Source organism: Onychomys torridus, chromosome 2 (assembly GCF_903995425.1).
Source record: "Onychomys torridus chromosome 2, mOncTor1.1, whole genome shotgun sequence".
Classification (NCBI taxonomy): Eukaryota; Metazoa; Chordata; class Mammalia; order Rodentia; family Cricetidae; genus Onychomys; species Onychomys torridus.
In genome coordinates this window covers 100,632,088-100,651,992 of record NC_050444.1, presented here as the reverse complement: position 1 = coordinate 100,651,992, position 19,905 = coordinate 100,632,088, and the positions used below count along the sequence as shown (strand labels likewise).

Here is a 19,905-nt window from a genome sequence, read left to right as displayed (position 1 = left end):
GATGGAAATAAAAATATTTTGTGGACATTTTTTCTTTCTCACCCTGCTCTTTTCAGTCATAAACGATAGATTAGTATGATTCCATAGGGCCATTTTTTTTCTCATTTGATTTGATCAACTAGTAGTAATGTGTTTTTTTTTTTTTTTTTTATTTTAAGGTAAACGTTGACATATAATTGATAACAAACATTTAATTATTTTTCGTATTGGCTGGGTTCATCAGACACTCCTTCAGTGATGATGAACCTGCAGAGGTAAGCAGTGACTGGAAATAAAGGAGGCCCATAAAATGCAGGCAAAGGTTCCAGGATTTCATGGTGCCTTTAGTTACCTAGTGGGTCCAAGTGAGGAGCCTGGGCTTTTTAGCAAAAGCCTGTTTCTGTTCATCTCTACATGGCAGAAGAGGCAAAACCAATCAAATGCACATGATTTTGTAAGGGCAGGAAGGCCTTTCATGACATGGAGCCCTCCAGAAGCCCTGCCTTCCACCCTGCCACCTGGGGACTACACTTCAACATAGGAATTTTGTAGGCCCATAGATATTCAGACTAAAGCATGCACTGTTGAGAAAATATTCTCAGAGGATATTTGCAGGTTTTAAAAAATTCCAGCCAAGACCTGGTTAAGTGGTTAAAGAGTATACTGCTCTTCCAGGGGACCTGGGTTCAGTTTCCTGTGTCCACACAGCAGCTCACAGTTTCTCCAGTACCAGCTGCTCTAACACTGCCTTTTGGCTTATGCGGGCACTGGCGACACACCTGGAGCACAGGCACACGATCAGACAAAACACTGATACACACAAAATAAATCATTCCTTCCAGCACTGAGCACTTCAGGTGCAGGATAGCTACTCTCATGGTTTAAAATTGACTAAAGGGGTCAGTGTATACTTCCCACAAAATGCTGATCTGTGGCTGGCTGTGTTTGTCAGCTCACAGAGATAATTCAGTGGTGTCCAGACTGGCGACGTGAAGGCTACCCGGGGCTGAAGGTGTCATTTCTGCTGTTTCTCAACCATTGGCTGACTTGATTTTTGTTTGAAGTTTATGTCAATGACCTGTCCGTTCTTAAGTGATGAGCAAACTGCCTTTTACTTTGCACTGGCTTTTAGCTGCCTTTTCCCTAACACCTCCATCCATTCCCTTTTCTACCTTTGATAAAATAGCCTCTTAAAAATGAGCAGTAAAACATTTAAAAGCAGGTGCTTGAGAACTTCATCCTTTGAAGAGTGTCACCATTGCTGTTTGGAAAGTTAAGCAGTGTCTCTGACTCTTCCTCTGTCCCACCGTCTTCTCTCACTGTGCTCCTAGAACAGTGTGTGTGGAACTCTCCAAAGGCTTAGAGACACTTGGCTGAGCATCATTCTACTGAGTGTACTTTAGTATTATGTATCATACACATTGAATACATCTGAAGATTTAATAGCCACTAACGAATTAGAAGGGCTCATAGTTGCTGAGAACTGAGGAAGTATTAGGGGACTCATATAACTTTCATTATTGTGCCAAGTGATTTCCATGCAGTTTATTTGATTTTTGTTGTTGAGGATGGAAATGTTTGACTGTTTGCCTGCAGTGTTGATGGAGGCCCTTCCAGGTTGTGTCCCTCAGGCAGTTCAGTAAACGCTGATGCTTTCTGTCTGCTCTGGCAGCCTAACTTTTGCTTTTGCATACTTAAAAGTGTGTGCGTATAAAGTTCTGCATGGCAGCACTTGAATGAATTAAGGGATTGTTTGGGCAGGGGGCTGGAACAATTGCTCAGCAGTAGGAGCACTGGCTGCTCCTCTAGAGGACCTGGGTTCAATTCCCAGCACCCACATGGCAGCTCACAGTTGTGTATAACTCCAGTCCTAGGGGATATGCATATGCATGCAGGCAAAATACACATACACATAAAATAAATAAGTGTGGCTAAATTTTTTCTGTGTTCCGCCTGGCCCCATGGTCAGGACAAACCTCTCTCACCTAATGGTCTCTTATCTGCTCCGACCCAAATAAACATACATAGGCTAATATTATTTTTAAACTATGGCCATGGCAGACTTTTTGTTATCTAGTTCATATATCTTAAATTAACCCATCTCTATAAATCTATACTTTGCCACATGGCTTACCGGTAATTTTACATCTTGCTTCTTCTGGTGACAGCTGGCAGCGTCTCCCCTTCTCTGTCTTTCTCCTGTAGCTGGAGACCTTCTCTCCAGCCCCCGCCAAACTCTGTGGTCCCACAGCCCACTTATAAAATAAACACACAGATGCTTATATTATTTAAACTACTTGGCCATTAGCTCAGGCCTGCCATTGTCTAGCACTTACTCTTATATTCAGCCCATTTCTATTAATCTATACTTTGCCATGTGGCTTGTGGTTTACCTGTACCTTACATCTCGCTTGTCATGGTAGGGGCTGGCAGTTCTCTCGGCCTCAGCCTTCCTATTCCCAGAATTCTCTTCTCTGCTTGTCCTGCCTATACTTCCTGCCTGGCTACTGGCCAATCAGCACTTTGTTTATACAGAGCGATATCCACAGCATTCTCCTTCCTCTCTCTCTAGTTGGAATGTCTCGCCTAACCTTATTTTGCCTCACCATTGGCCAAACAGCTTTATTTATCAACCAATCAGAGCAACACATTTTCACAGCATACCGAATGACATCACCCATCAAATAACTTTAGCCAGGTAGTGGTGGTGCACACCTTTAATCCCAGCACTTGGGAGGCAGAGGCAGGTGGATCTCTAGGAGTTTGAGGCCAGCCTGATCTACATAGTGAGTTCCAGGACAGCCAGGGCTGTTACAGAGAAACCCTATCTTTTTTTTTTTTTTTAAAGATTTATTTATTTTTATGTGCATTGATGTTTTGTCTGCATGTTTGTCTATGTGAGGGTGCCAGCCAGATCCTCTGGAACCGGAGTTACAGACAGTTGTGAGCTGCCGTTGCCATATGAGTGCTGGGAATTTGCTTTTTCAAGACAGGGTTTCTCTTTGTATTCCTAATTGTCCTGGAACTTGCTCTGTAGACCAGGCTGGCCTCAAACTCAGAGATCCACATGCCTCTGCCTCCAGAATGCTGAGATTAAAGGTGTGTGTCACCACCACCTGGCTTGTAAAACATATCTTTAACCTTTGAAATAATTGATTTGAAAGTATTTTTGTAACTTAGATATACAAAAAGCTTCACAGATAAATGCCAATCAACATGCAATATATATTAAGAAAGCACTGCTGTCTTTATACAACTGTTATACCACCCAAGATGTGAGACATTTTGCTTATTTTCTTGAAGCCCCATAATGGCTTTAAAATAAAAAAAAAAAGTTTTTATAAAAGGAAAATAATTCTCCTAAATTTATCAAATAAGAGAAAAGAATATAATTTTGCATATTTCCCCATTTCTGAGATCTACCTGCTTTGCATGGTGTTGGTACTACTGCCTCTTCCTCTTCCTCCCCCTGCTCCTCCTCCTGCTTCTTTTCCTCCTCCTCTTGTTCCTCCTCCCTTCCTCCTCCCCTGCTCCTCTCCCTGCTCCTCCTTTTCCTCCTCTCCCTCCTCCTCTCCTTCTTCCTCCTCCTCCACTTTTTCTTCTCCTGTTACTAACACTAGGCTTAACAGACATCTCTTGAGCACATCCTGTACATCATAGGGCATTAAACTAGTTTGGGGACAGACTTGACCAAAGCTGGTTGTGTATGGATGCAAGTTCTAGAAAGTCTTTAGTCTCCCTTAGGTGCCTTTTGCTATGATGATTTACATACCAAGGCAACTGATGGAAGAGTTTATTGTGGTTTATGCTTCCAGAGGGAAAGTCCATAATGGTGTAAAAGGCGTGATAGCTGGAGCAGGACGCTGGCGATGCATCTTCAAACACATACAAAAGACAAAGAGAGTAAACTGTAAGTGGAGGGAGCCTGCAGACTCGCAAAGCGCCCCCCCCCCCCAGCCACCTACTTCCTGCAGCAAGGCTCCTGATCTCCCCAAACAGCACACCACCAACTGGGGACTAGCTGTTTAGATACCTGAGCCTGTGGGGGATGTTCTTCATACCACCACATCCTTTTGACATCCTCCTCCAACCAAGTCTCAGTGTCAGCACTGCTCCGGGGAGAGATGCAGACACACATGTGGGATGGGTAGCTTGTAATTCTAAACATTAAGAGCAAACAGAGGCGAACAATTCTGTATTCAGTGGGGAGAGAAGTATGTTTTAAGCAGGGCACCAATGGAAAAAAAATGACACTTGTGACCATGATGAGGACACAGAAGACCATTTAAAAGAAGGATGAGGGGTTGGGGATTTAGCTCAGTGGTAGAGCGCTTGCCTAGAAAGCACAAGGCCCAGGGTTCAATTCTCAGCTCCAAAAAAAAAAAAAAGAAGGATGGAGTCTGAAAGGCTGGGGCTGTGTCTCAGTGGTAGAGAGCTTACCTGGCATGTACGGGCTCTAGGGTTGATTTCTAGTCTCTCTCTTTCTCTTTCTTTCTTTCTTTCTTTCTTTCTCTCTCTCTCTGTCTCTCTGTCTCTGTCTCTGTCTCTCATGCACATGCACATGCACACACACACACACACACACACACACATTAAAACTTCATTTAAGATGTCACCTCTTCCAATATTCTTAGGGAATCTTTAGCCTTCCTCAGCTTTTGAGCAGGTCAGTTAAGTTGGGGATGCTTAGGAACCTGTAGTCTCTGGCTGCTTAAAAGATCCTTGGAATTATGTACATAGCTTACCTCTTGTCCTTTCTTAATTATTACGTTCTAATTGATTAAATGTATAGGAATCTATACACATTATATCAATTCTCATATACGTTACAGTCACGGAATATAGTTGAAATCTGCATTTAAGTTTTTGTGTAGGAAAGAGATTAGCTGAGAGGTATTAGTCAGGATGAAAAGCGAAGTTGTGAATTACACTGTACTTAGAATTTTGCAGTTGGATTGCTACATCTCCCAATGTAAACCTTCACAAGAGCAGGCCTCTGGTGTGTTCTTGGGTGTCTGCAGTCCTTTTTGGTAGTGCAGTATTGGTTACATCTGGTGAATATCTAGCTTCTCTGCTGCATGGAACTCCAGGAGAGCAGCAATTGTGTCTGTTCTGCTCACCACACCATATAGCACATAGTAAGCACACAAATATATTAACTGCTATTATGTACACTAACGCTTGTGAGCACTATTAGAAATCTGGGTGGCTGGGCCATCAAGATGGCCCAGTGGATAAAGAGGCCTGCTGCCAACCTTGAGTTCGATCCCAGACCCACATTGTGTAAGGAGAGAACTAACTCTTGCAGGTTGGTCTCTGGCCCCCACGTGTCCTCTGTGGTATTCATATTCTTCGTCTCCAACAAATAATAAATACATGTTTTTTTTTGTTTTTAAAAAGAAATGTAGGGGTTGGGGATTTAGCTCAGTGGTAGAGCACTTGCCTAGCAAGCCCAAGGCCCTGGGTTCGATTCTCAGCTCCACAAAAAAAAAAAAAAAAAAAAAAATTTAGGCGGTTAACCACAGGTCACATTTATGGGCAAATAATCATACTTTTTATGAAGAGAAGTTGTGTATCTAGGGAGAAAGGAGCTGATAAGATACAGAAAGCTGATTCTGAGCATAGGTCTTGAAGGCTGGAGATTCCCCAAGCTCCCCAGTAAAGTTGTATCAGCAGAGAACAGTTGCTGGAGGAAGAGGTGAGCATCTTCGGAAGAGGTGCCTACAGGATGGGCAGGAAGTGCTAGATACAGTCTCTCCTGAGTTTCACCACACGGGGGAGCGCTATGAGGAAGACTCATGGCAAGCAAGACTTGGTTGGAATTTTTTTTGTTCTGTCCTTTTTTTTTTTTTTTTTAAAAAAGGTTTATTTATTTATTTATTATGTATACAGAAGAGGGTGCCCGATCTCATTACAGATGATTGTGAGCCACCATGTGGGTGCTGGGAATTGAACCTGGGACCTCTGGAAGAGCAGTCAGTGCTCTTAACCTCTGAGCCATCTCTCCAGCCCAGTTCTGTACTTTTATTTATCTGGGATAAATAGACATTTATTCACATCATCCCAGGAAAAGTCATGCAACACAAAGATAATACATAGCTTGGAAAGCAATATTATTAAAGAAAAAAATACATAATTGTGAAGTCCCATCCATATGACATAGGAAGGAGAAAAATATCCTAAGTAAATGGTTACAAATATTGGCATTGATTATCTCTGGGTTGTAGGATTGTGTGTGGTTTTATTTTTCTTCATCTCCTAGTTACTTATAATCTAGATACCAGCTTCTTTTACTTGGTAATAATCTCCCCCCTCTCCACAGTGTCTTATATAGATAGCCTAGTGTCTTATAGCCACCTCAACAATCAAAACACAAAAGTAAAACTGCAACCAAAAAATACCACTCCAAACCCAAACCCACTTGAAATACTATTTATCAAATGGCAGTTTGAAATTAGCCTTTCCAACAGCCTCGGTATGACTGTTGTATGATACAGATTTGTCACTGAAGTAACCTGCCAGACTGAAAACTCTAGAGAAACTGATTTTCCCTTCTTCAGTGTTCCTTAAAAGTGGCTTTTAAGAGAGTCCATGGGTATGAAATGTAAGTCATTCCTCGGAGTAACAGCCTGTCCTTACAATTTTCTTAAAATAAGAAAGTAATCCTGGGGGGCGGGGCGCTCACCAACCTAAGACAGAATGCCTGTGTGGCCTGGACAGGTGTCTCCATGACGGGTAAGGTGACCTGCTGACGTCCCATGCAACCTAAGTCAGAAGCTCATTTTTTAGTAAAAGGGGGGACCTGTAGGGCCCTGGCCCCCATTTTGGGTAGCTGTTGCCTTGCTTGCTGACCTTGACCTTGATATCCTCCCTATGCTAATTCCCTGGGAGATTCCACCCTCCTGAACGCTTAAGGGAAGCTCCTTGTCTGTGTATCCAGCATATTGGGCGTTAACAACTTAGATGCAAGATTGTAAAACATCAGAAGTGGGGTTGGGGACTTAGCTCAGTGGTAGAGTGCTTGCCTAGCATGCACAAGGCCCGGGGTTCGGTCCTCAGCTTAAAAAAAAAAAAAAAAAAAATCAGAAGCGAACTTCTGCCCTCCTGGGTTCTCCCATTGTGCTGTAAGCCTGTATTTAAGACCTCCTCCCTCCTTCAATAAATGGCATTTGGCATTCAAAAAATAGGAGGAGGAGGAGGAGGAGGAGAAGAGGGGGCCAAGATCATGAGGGGAACCCACAGAGACAGCTGACTGGTGCTAGTTGGAGCTCACTGACTCTGGACTGACAGCTCAGGAACCTGCATGGGACCGAACTAGGCCTGCTGAATGTGGGTGACAGTTGTGTGACTTGATCTGTTTGTGGGGTCCCTGGCAACAGGACCAGGACTTATCCCAGGTGCATGAACTGGCTTTGTGGAGCCCATTCCCTGTGGTGGGATACCTTGCTCAGCCTTGGTACAATGGAGAGGGGCTAGGCTCTCCTTCAACTTGGTATGCCAGACTTTGTAGACTACCATGGGAGGCCTTACCCACTCTGAGGAGTGGATGGGGGTAGAGTGGGAGGGAGGTGAGGAGGCGGGAGAAGGGGAGGGAGGGAGAACTGGGGTTGGTATGTAAAATGAAAAAAATTTTAATAAATAAATATATTTTTTTAAAAAAGAAAGTAATCCATGCTATCCCTCAATAGATAGAGAAATGCCTGGGTTAGGTGAGAAATCATCAGAAGGTCCCATGGTTTGTATAAACCAGTGCATTTGTACCTGTCTTGCCGGCTTCTCTAGGATAATTAAACAGTGATGGATTAGGACTAGGCTGCGGCAGAGATTGGGGAAAAAAATCTCCCAGCATCCCTTCCTGCGGAAGCAGCCGCCACAGCCGTGAGAGTAGCTGCCACTGTAACTGACAGGTCTTAAATTCACCCCTGCAGGGCTCCGGGGCTGTGGGATGCCTCCTTACTTCTCTGCCAGGCTCTGGCAATTGAACGTCTCTTTGGAGACCAGGGAACGAGGCAGAAGTTGAAGGTTTCTGTTGGTTTTTATATTGCGGAATGGCTCGTTCTTTAGTTGGCTTTTAAAAAGATCTGGTAGAAGAGAGGGAAAGACGGCTGGCCTCATAGTGGAACCCTGTTCTTTCCTCTGAAGTTACAGCTGCTGTGAGCCCGTGAGTATGTTGTGTTTGTTTAGCAGTTCCAGGGGGACGTGGTTGCAAGGTTCTCTTTAAGTCTGCGAGCATTTATGTAAAGAAAGCTTTGGGGGGAAAATTAAAGCGTTCAGTATCACTAGAGACCTGCAGGTTTCATTGATGACATTGTCCTCTTAGCAGCTTCCTGTCAGGCTTGGCAGGGCTTCCCACGCCCCCTCCCTTTTTTGAATCTTCCTGAGGGTGAGTGCTGTAAATGCAGAAAGCAGCATGTCTGTGTCTGTGCGCCTGCTTGCCTGCCTGTCGCAGAGGCTGTAGTCTTCCTCAGTGCCTTGGCTGGCTGACCGATCACTGCAAGGTGTGCCCTGGGGCTCCACGAGACTCCCACAGCAGAACAATGGCAGCAGGAGGAGGCTCACTGTGTTTTGTCTTAGGGCCTCTGCTGCCTTCTTCCTAGCATTTTGTTTTGTCTTGTTATGGTAATTAAGACCTTAAAGATGAGTAAAGTGATATTCATTCAGAAATAGCCTGTGTCATTTACCCTAGACCTTGACCTCCTACTGGTGGTGTTGGCTTCAGCCAGTCTCTGTAGCAGATCAGTGAATGTGAGCTCTGCTTCATGACCTTTTTAAGTTGTGCATTGGAATCACTGCTGATTCATGTGTGTGTGTGTGTGTGTGTGTGTGTGTGTGTGTGTGTGTGTGTCACACGTGTGCGCGCGCACACACACGCAGACCCTGAGCTCCTAACATCTGTCCTGAGTCATTGTGCCCCACTTTTCCCCTCTGGAATTCACCAGAGGCTACAGTGTTTCTTTCCTGGATTGGTGAACGCACCCTGAGCGTTTGGTTAGCATTGAAGTTGGTTTTGGGTTCCTCCTGTGACCCCCACATGTGCTTGTTGGTCTTTGTGAACTGATTCATATCGGTTGGCCATCGATCTCCCTCTATCTTAAAACCACATTAAAGTGACTTTTAGAAGTGATATATTCGGAGGCTGAAAGTCAGAATACTTTTAAACACCAGCTGGCTTTTGTACATGCAATATTCTTGACTTAGCCTGACATAATATATGAAGTTTTTGGGTGCCAGATTTGGTTGATTTCCTGCAGAGTAAAAATAAATGAAGGATTTTTTAAAAAAGAAAAAAATCCCTGCCACCTAGAAATCAAACATCTGCTGTTTTTATTTTTAAACATTTTGTCATACCTAAGTGCAGCAACTTGAATTTAATTAGGAAGGGTTGCTTAATTTAGGACACTCTGCCTTTAAGTTTGCAAAGAACATATGTTCATTCATTCATTCATTTATTCATTCATTCATTCTTTTCACAAATGTTCACATATGTTGCAAAGCTTTTTCCAAGCTCTGGGGATATGCTGAAGAAAATACTGTATTTGGACTCCTGGAGCAGATATTTTTAGTAGGTAAGGGAGGCTGTTAAAAACCTAATTACCAAGTTATTTCATTAGAGCTGTGGTGAGCTTTTCAGCTATATAGCTACAGGCTACTTTGTGAGCAGCCTTTATGGGACACATAAATGCTTGTAACTAGTGCTGCCCCAGATCTTCAATCATGGAACCTTTGAGTTCTTAGCTGGAGAGAGATGTTAGAAATACGTTCATTAGTTCAGAAGCATACCGGAAGCACTGTAAGTTTAGTGGTCTCTGTTTTGGATGGTCCATTGAGAAGGGGGGGAAATTGGTTATTAGGTTCACTTTGACCCATCATCTCCCTGTCTTAGGGGAGAAGATGGAACTGGACTCTTCTTCAAAGGTTTTCTGGGTGGGCTCAATGCTTTTGGTTAGTGTCCCCCCCCTTCCTCCTCTTCCTCCTTCTCTTCCTCCTCCTCTCCCCCTCTTTCTCCTCCTCCTCGTCCTCCTCCTCCCTCCTTGTCCTCCTCGTCCTCCTTGTCCTCGTCCTCCTCCTCCTCCTCTTCTCTCTTTAAACTTACAGGGACTGCCCTGTCATTGGATTCACAAATGAGGAAAATGGGGCACACAGAAGTCAACCCCACTGCATGGGGTCATTCAGAGTGCTGATTGTAATGGCCCCACTTGTAAGATGGCAGACCTGTGTTCCTTGGAGTGATTGCATTGTGTCTCTTAGCTGGAGGCCAACTGGGGGAGCCTCCCCGACTTTCTTCTGGTGGAAATTTCAGTGTATTTCTGGATATCACGCATCGTGAAGGAGGAAAATTGATTCTTGCCTTTGGCCCCAAGCAGCTGCTTTCCTCTTGCTGACATATGCTTGCATCCTCTGCTCCCTTTGGAAAGGGGAGGGCTGTGTGTGGTCGGACTGAGCTCAGTGGTGGGTGAACATGGATGAGGTTCATCTGAGAGGGGGGATGCAGGTGGGAAGAAGCCAACTTGTCTTATGTTCAGATGCTGTCCATCAAGGCCAGACAGCTGTCTGTCAGCCTTAGCAGTGTTCTCACGGAGTCTCACAGCAGTCAGTGCAGTAATGAGCAGAGAGTGGCTTCTCAACAGAGATGCTCAGCAAGTCTCCCTTGATCTGCTGTAGTTTCTAGATGGCCACGCTGCATCTTGTGGGAACTGTGACAGAGAACTTGTAAACCCGTGGGCTCTGTTAACACTGTACTCCCCTCACCAGACCCCTTGGTGTTTCCAACTCCATCTCACGCCTTAAAGCCTGCAGCTTTGGCTGAGCTGGGGCCGTCCCCCTGCAGGTGGACAGTTCTTAGGTTACACGTAAAACCATAAAAAAGCATGGCTCTTCTAAAGCTTGCTTGAATCTTGATTGCTGTGTCCACTTGGAATTGCCTATCCTGTGACTATCTGTACACATGTGCACCACACGTGACTGTCCTCTGCACTGCCGACATAAACACCTCGGGCAGGACAGGCCTGTGGGTGTTAGAGACCCCTCCGCAGACTGACACCCAGGCATTAGTGCTGGTGACCTTGGTGAGAGTGAAAAGCTGTGGTGCTGCTTGTTCTAAGGAAGACTTAGTGCTCAGCATGTGGACTTGATGCGGATTTCATGCGTGGTTTCCCCTTCTCTTGAGGGCTCACTAGTCCACAGGTGGGACAGTCTGCAGTGACCATTCAGGTGGGATGAATGGATTTCTTTAGTGATTATTTTAGATTAGTGGGTTATAGAATACTTTGAGATCATTACAGGTGACTGCAGTTTAGAAAGAGAAGAACATGAGGCTAAGACTTGAATTTCATCTGTGGTTGGGGCTGTGGTCATTATCTTCTTAGAGAATAAGGCAGAATTTGAGGCTTTCAGCTCTCCACAAACCAGGACGTAACATAAGACATTGACTTGCTGTTCACTTCCTGAATAGCTTAGGGTTTCTCTCCTCCCTCCTCTCCTCTCCTCTCCTCTCCTCTCCTCCCCTCCCCTCCTCTCCCCTCCTCTCCTCTTCTCTTCTCCTTTCTTTCTTTTCTCCCTCCCTCCCTCCCTCCCTCCCCCCCCCGCCCCCCGCCCACCATAACATCCCATTATGGCAGCCATTGCATCTGATAACTTTACGCCATAGCCTGATTAAATATAGCATATCAGCTAGGAGAGCGTCCAAGTGTGGGAGAAGAGTCAGTGCTGATGCTTAACTTCTTGAGTATTTATACGCCTCTCCTTCCATGCTGATACACCCACCAGCATCTACGCACCAATACATATCTCATATTTCATACACAGTCAGTGAGCAGAGACACAAGCTAGTCTGGGAAAATGGCTTTGGGGTTGCCGTTACTTTTTCTCTCCCTCCTGGATTATGAGGTGAAGGAAGTGAAAACTTACCTTTGCAACAATTGTTGTTTAAAGACATCTTGCTATTCTTTGTTTCAACTTTGATTTTTTTTTTTTAAGTGAACAACTTCTTCCCAGTCATCATCACCCTGAAAACCTGCATTTGCTGTGCACCCTGCAAATATCTGCTTCTATGCTGGGAGGGGCATGGTAACTGGCCAAACACTGCCTTCAGCCGCCTCCTCCCCAGGATTGCTGGGAACGTTAGGCAGATCTGCTGAGTAGCAGGAATGCCGTGGTCTGTGTAAAATGGGAAGAAGCCCTTGGCTCTCCTCACCTTAAGTGGCATAACAACATCACCTCCGCTTACAGCCCCTTACATTTAGTTATGTGCTGTCTCAGTTTAGAAGGTGATTTTACAAATGGAGTGCATCTCATTGTGGGAGCGTCCCTGTGAGGTAGACTGAGCCCGGAATTGTTCTTTCCTGCCCTTGCTGAGGCCCACCGTCCAAACTGTTGACACACCTGGCATAGCCATCCAGTTCTGCCTTGTTGTCCCAGCACACTGCCTCAGTCTCTGTGGTGTTCTGGTGAGGAAGAATGATGCGGAAATGAAGGGACTTTACTGCTAGGAGGGAGCCCTCCAATAGAGAAGAGATCCCCCCCCCCCCCCACTGCATTTTCCTTTCAGTTAAAAGAGACTGAGCTGTTGGACCCAGGAAGATCAACAGGAGCTACACACATCTCTGCCAGTCTGCCACCCTGATGTCGCTTGTTTCAAATAGCACAGGGAATTTGGTTTGCTCTGCCTGGGAGAGAAGTTGGAAAGGTCTAGTTCCTGTTCTTGGGAGTTTGCTGTCTTTGGGCAAGGAAAACAGCATTTCTTGGGGACAGTTTGAACAGATAGTAGCCTCCCTTCTGTCCCCGTAGTAAGTCAAGCCTGAACTGCTGTCCACTCTGCGGAAATGAACTTTACTCTTTCCAAACGTTCTCGCATTGCAGTAAAGCCCCCATTCCCACCAGGAACTGAAAATAAACCAACTTGAGCTGTCAGCTAAGTTGACTTCCAGATTTCCAGATTTCCAGTCTTCTCTTTTGGAAAGATTGTGGAGTAGGTGGTGGTGGTGGTGAGGCAGGGTCATTACCAAGTGAAGAGAGAACTCAAACCCTCCATGGGGTGGGGACGGGGGTGGGTGGGGCGCAGGAGCTGGTAGAGCAGAGTGGTGGGGGAGGGGCTCCTGGGTAGGAACTGCTGGCCTGGCCTTGGCACTGGCTGCTAGCCCTGCTGTCTGTGTGTGGCTGTAAGGATTGTGGAGGGGTTGTGGAGGCATGGGGGCGGTGGCTGTGAGTGCTTGTAGGTACCTGTGGGGCTTGTGAGTGGTCCTGGCCTAGCCTCAGCGTTCTCTCTTGGTATTGGTTGGCCCAGAGAACTCCGATCCTGAAGCCCCTCCTACTCTGTCACTAAGCTAGCCTGAAAAAGTCTTGTTCTGTCATTATTGCAGACACAGAGAAAACAACGTGCAGTACTCGAATAAAGAGCTAATGAGTGTGCTTAGTCTAGTGTCAGGATTTTATTTGTTTTATTATCCCCTCTATGAAGTGGGTGTGGTAGCACGCACCTGGCATCCCAACCTTTGGGGAACTGAGGCAGGAGGGTTGCAAACTTGAAGCCAGCCCGGGCTGTATGAGACTCTTTCTGAAAAACAACCAAACAAACCAAAGCAGTGGTGGTGTTATACATTCTTTTTCAGTCATTTCACACTCGGCTACTAGAAGGGTGCATGGGAATCTTCTGAGTAAACAGAGTTTTTTGTTTTGTTTTTGTTTTTTTTGTTTTTTTGAGACAGTTTCTGTGTGGCCTTGGCTGTCCTGGAACTCTGTAGACCAGGCTGGCCTCAAACTCACAGAGATCCACCTTCTAAAAGGTGTGCAGCCCCCCCCCCCCCCCCCCTCCGCTTGAACAAAGCTTCTCTGGTGCTTCTGTTTTCTCAGCTTCCTGCCTGTGCTTCTTGCTCTGAAGTTAAAAGCTTTATGTCCTTGAGAACCGGCCTTGAGTGCCTTCTCTCCCGGGCTGTTGCTGGTCTTGGCACAGTGAGTGTGTCTAGGTTGGTGGATAGACCAGGGACCCTGCAGTTACTCCCTGCTCCCTTCCTCCAGCCTGCATAAGGCTTGCTGTCCCAGGAAGAGACAGTTTCGGGCTCTCACTTTGCTCATCCTAGATGCCCGTCTCTGTTAACACGACTAAAGTGGTGCAGGTTAGCACTCTCCCATATCCATCAGTTCGCTTTTCAGTAACTCAGCGGTTCATGGCCATGATGCTAAGTCACATCGCTCTTAAAAATTTTTATTTATTACTGTCATGTATGTGTGTGTGATGTGTGTGAGTGCAGCTGCACACGTGCCACAGTGTGTGGGTGGGTGGGGGCGTCAGAGAACAACTTTTGGGAGTCGGTACTCTCCTTCCATCTTTATGTGTCTCGGAGCAAAATCAGGTTGCCAGGCTTGTGTGGTGAGCACTCTTACCCGCTGAGCCGTGTCTCTGGGCACCAAGTCATAGCCTCTTTATACAGCACTTACCACCTGGATTTCATTTTGTTTGTGCATTTTCAGACAGCATCTCTCTATAGAGCCTGGGCTAGCCTCAGAATTCAACCCTTGCTGGCATTTACACAGTCTTAATGCACTCAGCTTTAGGATCTCCAAACAGGAAACTAAATAAAGTTGATAGTGTACTACTTACTGTCCTGTCAGGGTCAGGTCCTTCAGTAAAGAGTCAATCTCCATTCAGCCAGGCCTCTGGGAAGGTCTGGAACCCCCACTGCCAGGGAGGCTGAGGCAGGAAGAAGACAGAATTCAAGGCCTGTTGGACAGCTTAGTGAAGCCTGGCTTGGAATAAAAGTAAGAAGAAGTCTGGGACTCAGTGGTAGAGTGCTTGCCTCGAGTCCAGTCCCCGGTACCACAAGTAAAATGGGAATCAACCATGGTTCATTTTCAGTAACGGAAAAACAGGTTGAGCCAGACTGTGGTGCCTTTAGTCCCAGCACTAAGGAGGCAGAGGCAGGTGGATCTCTGTGAGTTAAAGGCCAGCCTGGTCTACAGAGGGAGATCCAGGACAGACAGGGCTATACAGAGAAACCCTATCTTGAAAAACCAAAAAAGAAAAAAAAAATAGTTTTGAAGCATGTTATAGTGGAGGAAATAAAGTTCAGATTAGAAAAACCACAGAAGTTAAGTAAGGACTTTGGCAGTTTTGTGGAAAATGGAAAGGTTTCTGAATGGTCTAAAATGGTGTGGGAAAAACATGAAACAGAGAAACATTCTGACTTCTTCACCTGAAAAGGGCTAAAAGCAGTACATTATGCTCTTCTTGTCTATTTTTAGCTTCATTTTGAGCTGGGTGTGATATGCATGGGATGTTCAGAGTTTACTTCCTTAAATTAATACTTGAATGTTTCTTCAGTGATTTGAGCCTAAATATTCCTTTTCCTGATGATTAAACCAATGTGTGATCCTGTCAGAAAATTTGGAAAAGATGGAGACAGGTGAAAAGAATGGAAACCTATCAAGTTCTAGAGATAATACTAAGATTTTTAGTTTTGGTTTAGGGGTTTTTGTATTCTTAGAGGAAGGGCATCTTGGTTATCAGTCCGCTTCTCTCATATCTAATGTTTTCTTATTTCAGGGTATAACAGTTATGTTCTTTACCCGGTGGCTTTGCCAGTTTGATTTTCTTGTAAAGAATCAGGGTGAGAAGGAGGGAAAGGTTGGGAAGATGGCTTTGTGATTTTGATAGTGGTGATGGCAGATGAGATGTGGAGGAGGCTGAAGGGTAAACATGCTGAGTTCTGGGCTGTTTGTGTTCCTTCTCCCTCCCCTCTCTCCTCCACCACGGTGTATTTGTTTCTGATTTAAAAGAAGATTTATTTGTATATATTCTCTGTGTCTGTGGTGTAAGCATGTGCCACGTGTGTAAGTTCCAGGACAGCCAGAGCAACACAGAGAAACCCTGTCTTGAAAAACAAAACAAAACAACAACCAAATAGTTCTGTGTAATATTTGAAAATTAGAGCTATACTTAAGTCAATAATAAAAAGACAGATAGCCCGATTAGAAATACGAAAAGCATCTGGATAGTTCTCAAAGAAGATACACAAATGGCCAAATAAGTACCTTAAAAAATTCTTAATGTCATCAGCCATTAGGCAGTGCAAGTGTTAACCACAGTGCAAGGGCTTGGCTCCATTAGTAAGGTGTCTGCTGCATAAGCATAAGGATTTGTGTTTGGATCCCAAACAACCGGTATACACATGCATTCTAAAAAGCCCCAACCCAAAGTAGTTACCACACTCACCAAAATGACAAGTATCTGCCAAATTGTAAAGAAACTGGAGCTACCATATTTTACTGGTTAGATTATAAAATCATGTAACGTAGAGTTATCATATGACCTCACCTATTCTATTCACATAAAACTTGTACATGAATATTAGTGGCAGCAGTCTTCATGATGTCCAAAAAGTGTAATGCCCCATACATAATGAACAAATGAAATGATAACCAAATTTGACATATCTCAAGATGTGGTATATTACTTAGTATTAGATAGGGTGGAGTATTGTTACCTGTTCCATACAGCATGAATGGATCTTGGAAATATGGAAAGAGGAAAAAGCCAGTCATCCAAAACAGCATATATGACACTTGACTATTGCTCAGAAAAATAAAATATACAGATGCAAAAGACTAGTGTTTGCTTAGAATTAGAGGTCATGAGGGACATGAAGCATGACAGGAAATAGTTGGTACTTTTGGATAATGGGTCCTGTGAGTTAGACTGTGATGAGAGAGTTGGATACTTCTGGGAATTATATCTCAAAAGCTGCTTTAAAAACTAGGGTGTTGAAAACAATGCAACAGAAAGACATATTTTCCTTATGTGTTAATATCTGTAATTGAAATGTACTCTGTGGCCTTCTTTACACTGTCAATCAAATAAGAATGTTCTTTTCACTATTTGAAAACATACTTTCTAACATGAGTATAGCAGTATTAGGATAGCTGTAGAACTAAGAAATTAGTTATTTAGTAAAATTTAAAAGTTGTGGGACTGGAGAGTTGGCCCAGAGGTTAAGAGCACTAGCTCTTCTTCCGGAGGTCTTGAGTTCAATTCCCAGCACTCACAGGGTGGCTCACAACCATCTATAAGGTGTTCTGGTGCCCTCTTCTGGCCTGCAGGCATCCATGCAGCCAGAACACTGTATACATAATAAGTAAATCTTAAAACAAAAAAAAAGTTGTGCTAATTGTGGTGGGTCACATTTAAAAATGGATCAACATAAAGATTTAGTGTTGCTTTTTTACAATACATGGATGTCAGCACAATGTTTATATACTGATAACCTTTACTGAACGAAATAAGCAAAGACTTGATTAAGTCTCTGTATTAGTCAGCTTTACGTCCCTTCAGCAAAACACCTGAGGTAGCTAAGTCATACAGAAAGGAATGTTATTTCGCCCACAATTTTGGAAGTTCAGAGTCCTAGATTAAGTAGTCCTGTTGGTTTTGGCCTGTGGTGAGGGTGGCATATGGATAGCATATCATGGTGGTAGCTTGTGTGGGAACATAGTAGGAACATCCTGTACAGGAGTAGAGAACAGGGATGGACATAGCAGATCTCTTCCTTTCATAACATTGAGTTCTCTCACCTGATACAGCCAGTGATGAAAGGCTTTCCCACCAGATCCTACCTCCCAAGGGTCCACCACCTCCTACTTGGGACCAAGTGTTTAATCACAATGGACTTTGGAGAGGGCAGGGCAGACTCAAGCCATAGCAATGTATATAAATGTAAAAATGCAGTACTATAAAGGGCATCTTTTGCATAAAATACAATGTTATAAAGGGCATTTGTAACAATATAGTGAAGTCCGAATAAAAAAATCCAGCATGACTTTTTATATAACTTTATATTTATAACTATATAATAAAAAGATTCCCAAATACCAGTTAACAAAGCAGATGACGCCCATCTGTTGACCTCCACTTATCAGAAGGCTAAAGTAATGGTAAGTGTGTGATGTGCAGGCGTCCAGGACCAGGTGACACACAGGAGCTTGCCCTGTCTTAGGGGTTGCAGCTTAGTGCAGCATTGTCAATAAATCCGCTCATGCCTCAGGCTTCTTGATCAGCAGGAAGATCAATGAGGAGGTAAATGCTCCCCACAGCACTTGGGGGAACTGAAGGCAAAATGTTGATAAGATTTATGAAACACAAAACTGGTTTATTTGTTTATCACCGGCCAGGTGATAAAACCGTAACATTTTCAGACATAAATTATTTGTGTATCAATTGGAGTAAAATAGCTACAAGTTAATGTCAAGTTTTTACAAAGATGTATTTATTTTATGTGTATGAATATTTTGCTTGTGTGTATGTATGGGCACCATGTGTGTACCCTGTGTGAGCCTGGTGTCTCCAGGAATCAGAAGAAGGCACTGGGTCCCAGGGGATCTGGAGCTATGGATGGTTGTAAGCCATCACGTGGGTGCTGAGAGTCTAACCTGGGTCTTCTCTAAGAGCAAAAGGTTAGCTGCTGAGCCATTTCTCCAGCTCGAATGCCCCGTTTTCTAGAATATAAACGTTAGCGGTAAGTGACCAGCCAAGCATGGGCACGCAAGTCTCTAGGGAGTGAATATTCCCACTAGTGCTGTAAGGTCCTGTGAGGACTTTTGTCTCATTTCTGAGCTGACAAATGGTTGTTGATTGCCTATCTTAGGAGGAAGGGAGGGATTGGGGGTGGAGTGTAGCTCACACTGTACCCAGAACCATATTCCAGGTATAATATAATGTACCCTGCTGTTTTCTCGACTTTGTACATTTGGAACATTTCTAGGTTTTTTTTTTTTTTTTTTTTTTTTTTTAAAGGAGAAAATAGGTTCTGATGAAATAACAGACAGGAATTTATACTGAATGAGTTAGGTGTGTAAATTCTGAGTGGCTGCAGATGAAAGGCCAGCATGGCATGTTTGGTTCTGTGCCCTGTCTGACTCAGGAGCAAGCTGTAGTTTTATAAGCTCTCTGCCACCTAGAATCTTAGTTGTCTGCAGGACAAATGCTGCTCACTTGCATTCTCTCTCTCTCTCTCTTTTTTTCTCTCTCTCTGCAGGACAATGCTGCTCACTTGCGTTCTCTCTCTGTCTCTCTCTGTGTATGTGTGTGTGTGTGTGTGTGTGTGTATTTCGAGACGGTTTCTCTGGCCCTATTCATCCATTTATCTGTCTGTCTGTCTGACTATATATTGGTTTTTTGGGACAGGGTTTCTCCGGAGTGCTGGGATCAGAGGTGTGCACCTCCACCCACCGGCTCATTTGCTTGCTTGATGAGAGCCTTGGTTGGGAAATGTCATGCTGAAAAGGATGTGATGGAGGCCACCCAAGTCCTAAGGGAGGGAGGCAGGAATCTGCACTGTCAGTGTCCGCAGCCTGGCTTCCTTCCTGTTTCTCTGGAGGTCCCTCCTGCCACATCATTGGCATCCTTCTGGGAAGGCAATATATCCTCATTACTCTGCCAAGAAATTTTCCTATATTGCAGAAGAAACTGCGGAGGGAGAGCTGAAACAGGGAAGTTAAAGAGCTGTATGGAGAACTGCGTCTTCTGATCTTGAGAATGAAGTTTTGACTCCTGCCAGAAAAGATGACACACCCTTGGTGGCATATTATGACCAGATCTCCGGAGGAGCCCATGGAGAGGGGGAGATGGGTAGACACACATACCTTACCATTGCTGTTTGCAAGTAAAGTGTGTTACAGAACATCCACCCTAGAAAGCAACTGATCCTGAGCAAATACTGGTGGTTAAAAGCACAGTTTGTAGCCGGGCGGTGGCGGCACACACCTTTAATCCCAGCACTCCGGAGGCAGATGCAGGTGGATCTCTGTGAGTTCGAGGCCAGCCTGGTCTACAGAGTGAGATCCAGGAAAGGCACAAAGCTACACAGAAAAACCCTGTCTCGAAAAACAAAAACAAAACAAAACAAAAAAGCACAGTTTGTGGCATGATGGGCTGCTTGT

At 44.5% G+C, this 19,905-nt stretch overlaps 1 protein-coding gene across 4 annotated transcripts in view; it reads left to right on the top strand.

Moving 5' to 3' along the window:
- Ttc39b (tetratricopeptide repeat domain 39B) overlaps nucleotides 1-19,905 on the top strand; it is a 120,338-nt gene that overhangs the window by 42,805 nt on the left and 57,628 nt on the right. Inside the window, exon 1 of one of the 4 annotated variants that reach the window (XM_036179104.1) lies at nucleotides 7,839-8,140. The exons of 2 other annotated variants lie outside the window; for them this stretch is intronic. The gene's annotated coding sequence lies outside the window, so the exon portion shown is untranslated. Of the gene's footprint in view, nucleotides 1-7,838; nucleotides 8,141-19,514; nucleotides 19,595-19,905 lie in introns of those variants that run through there. One more of the 4 variants, XM_036179105.1, reaches the window with a different exon arrangement.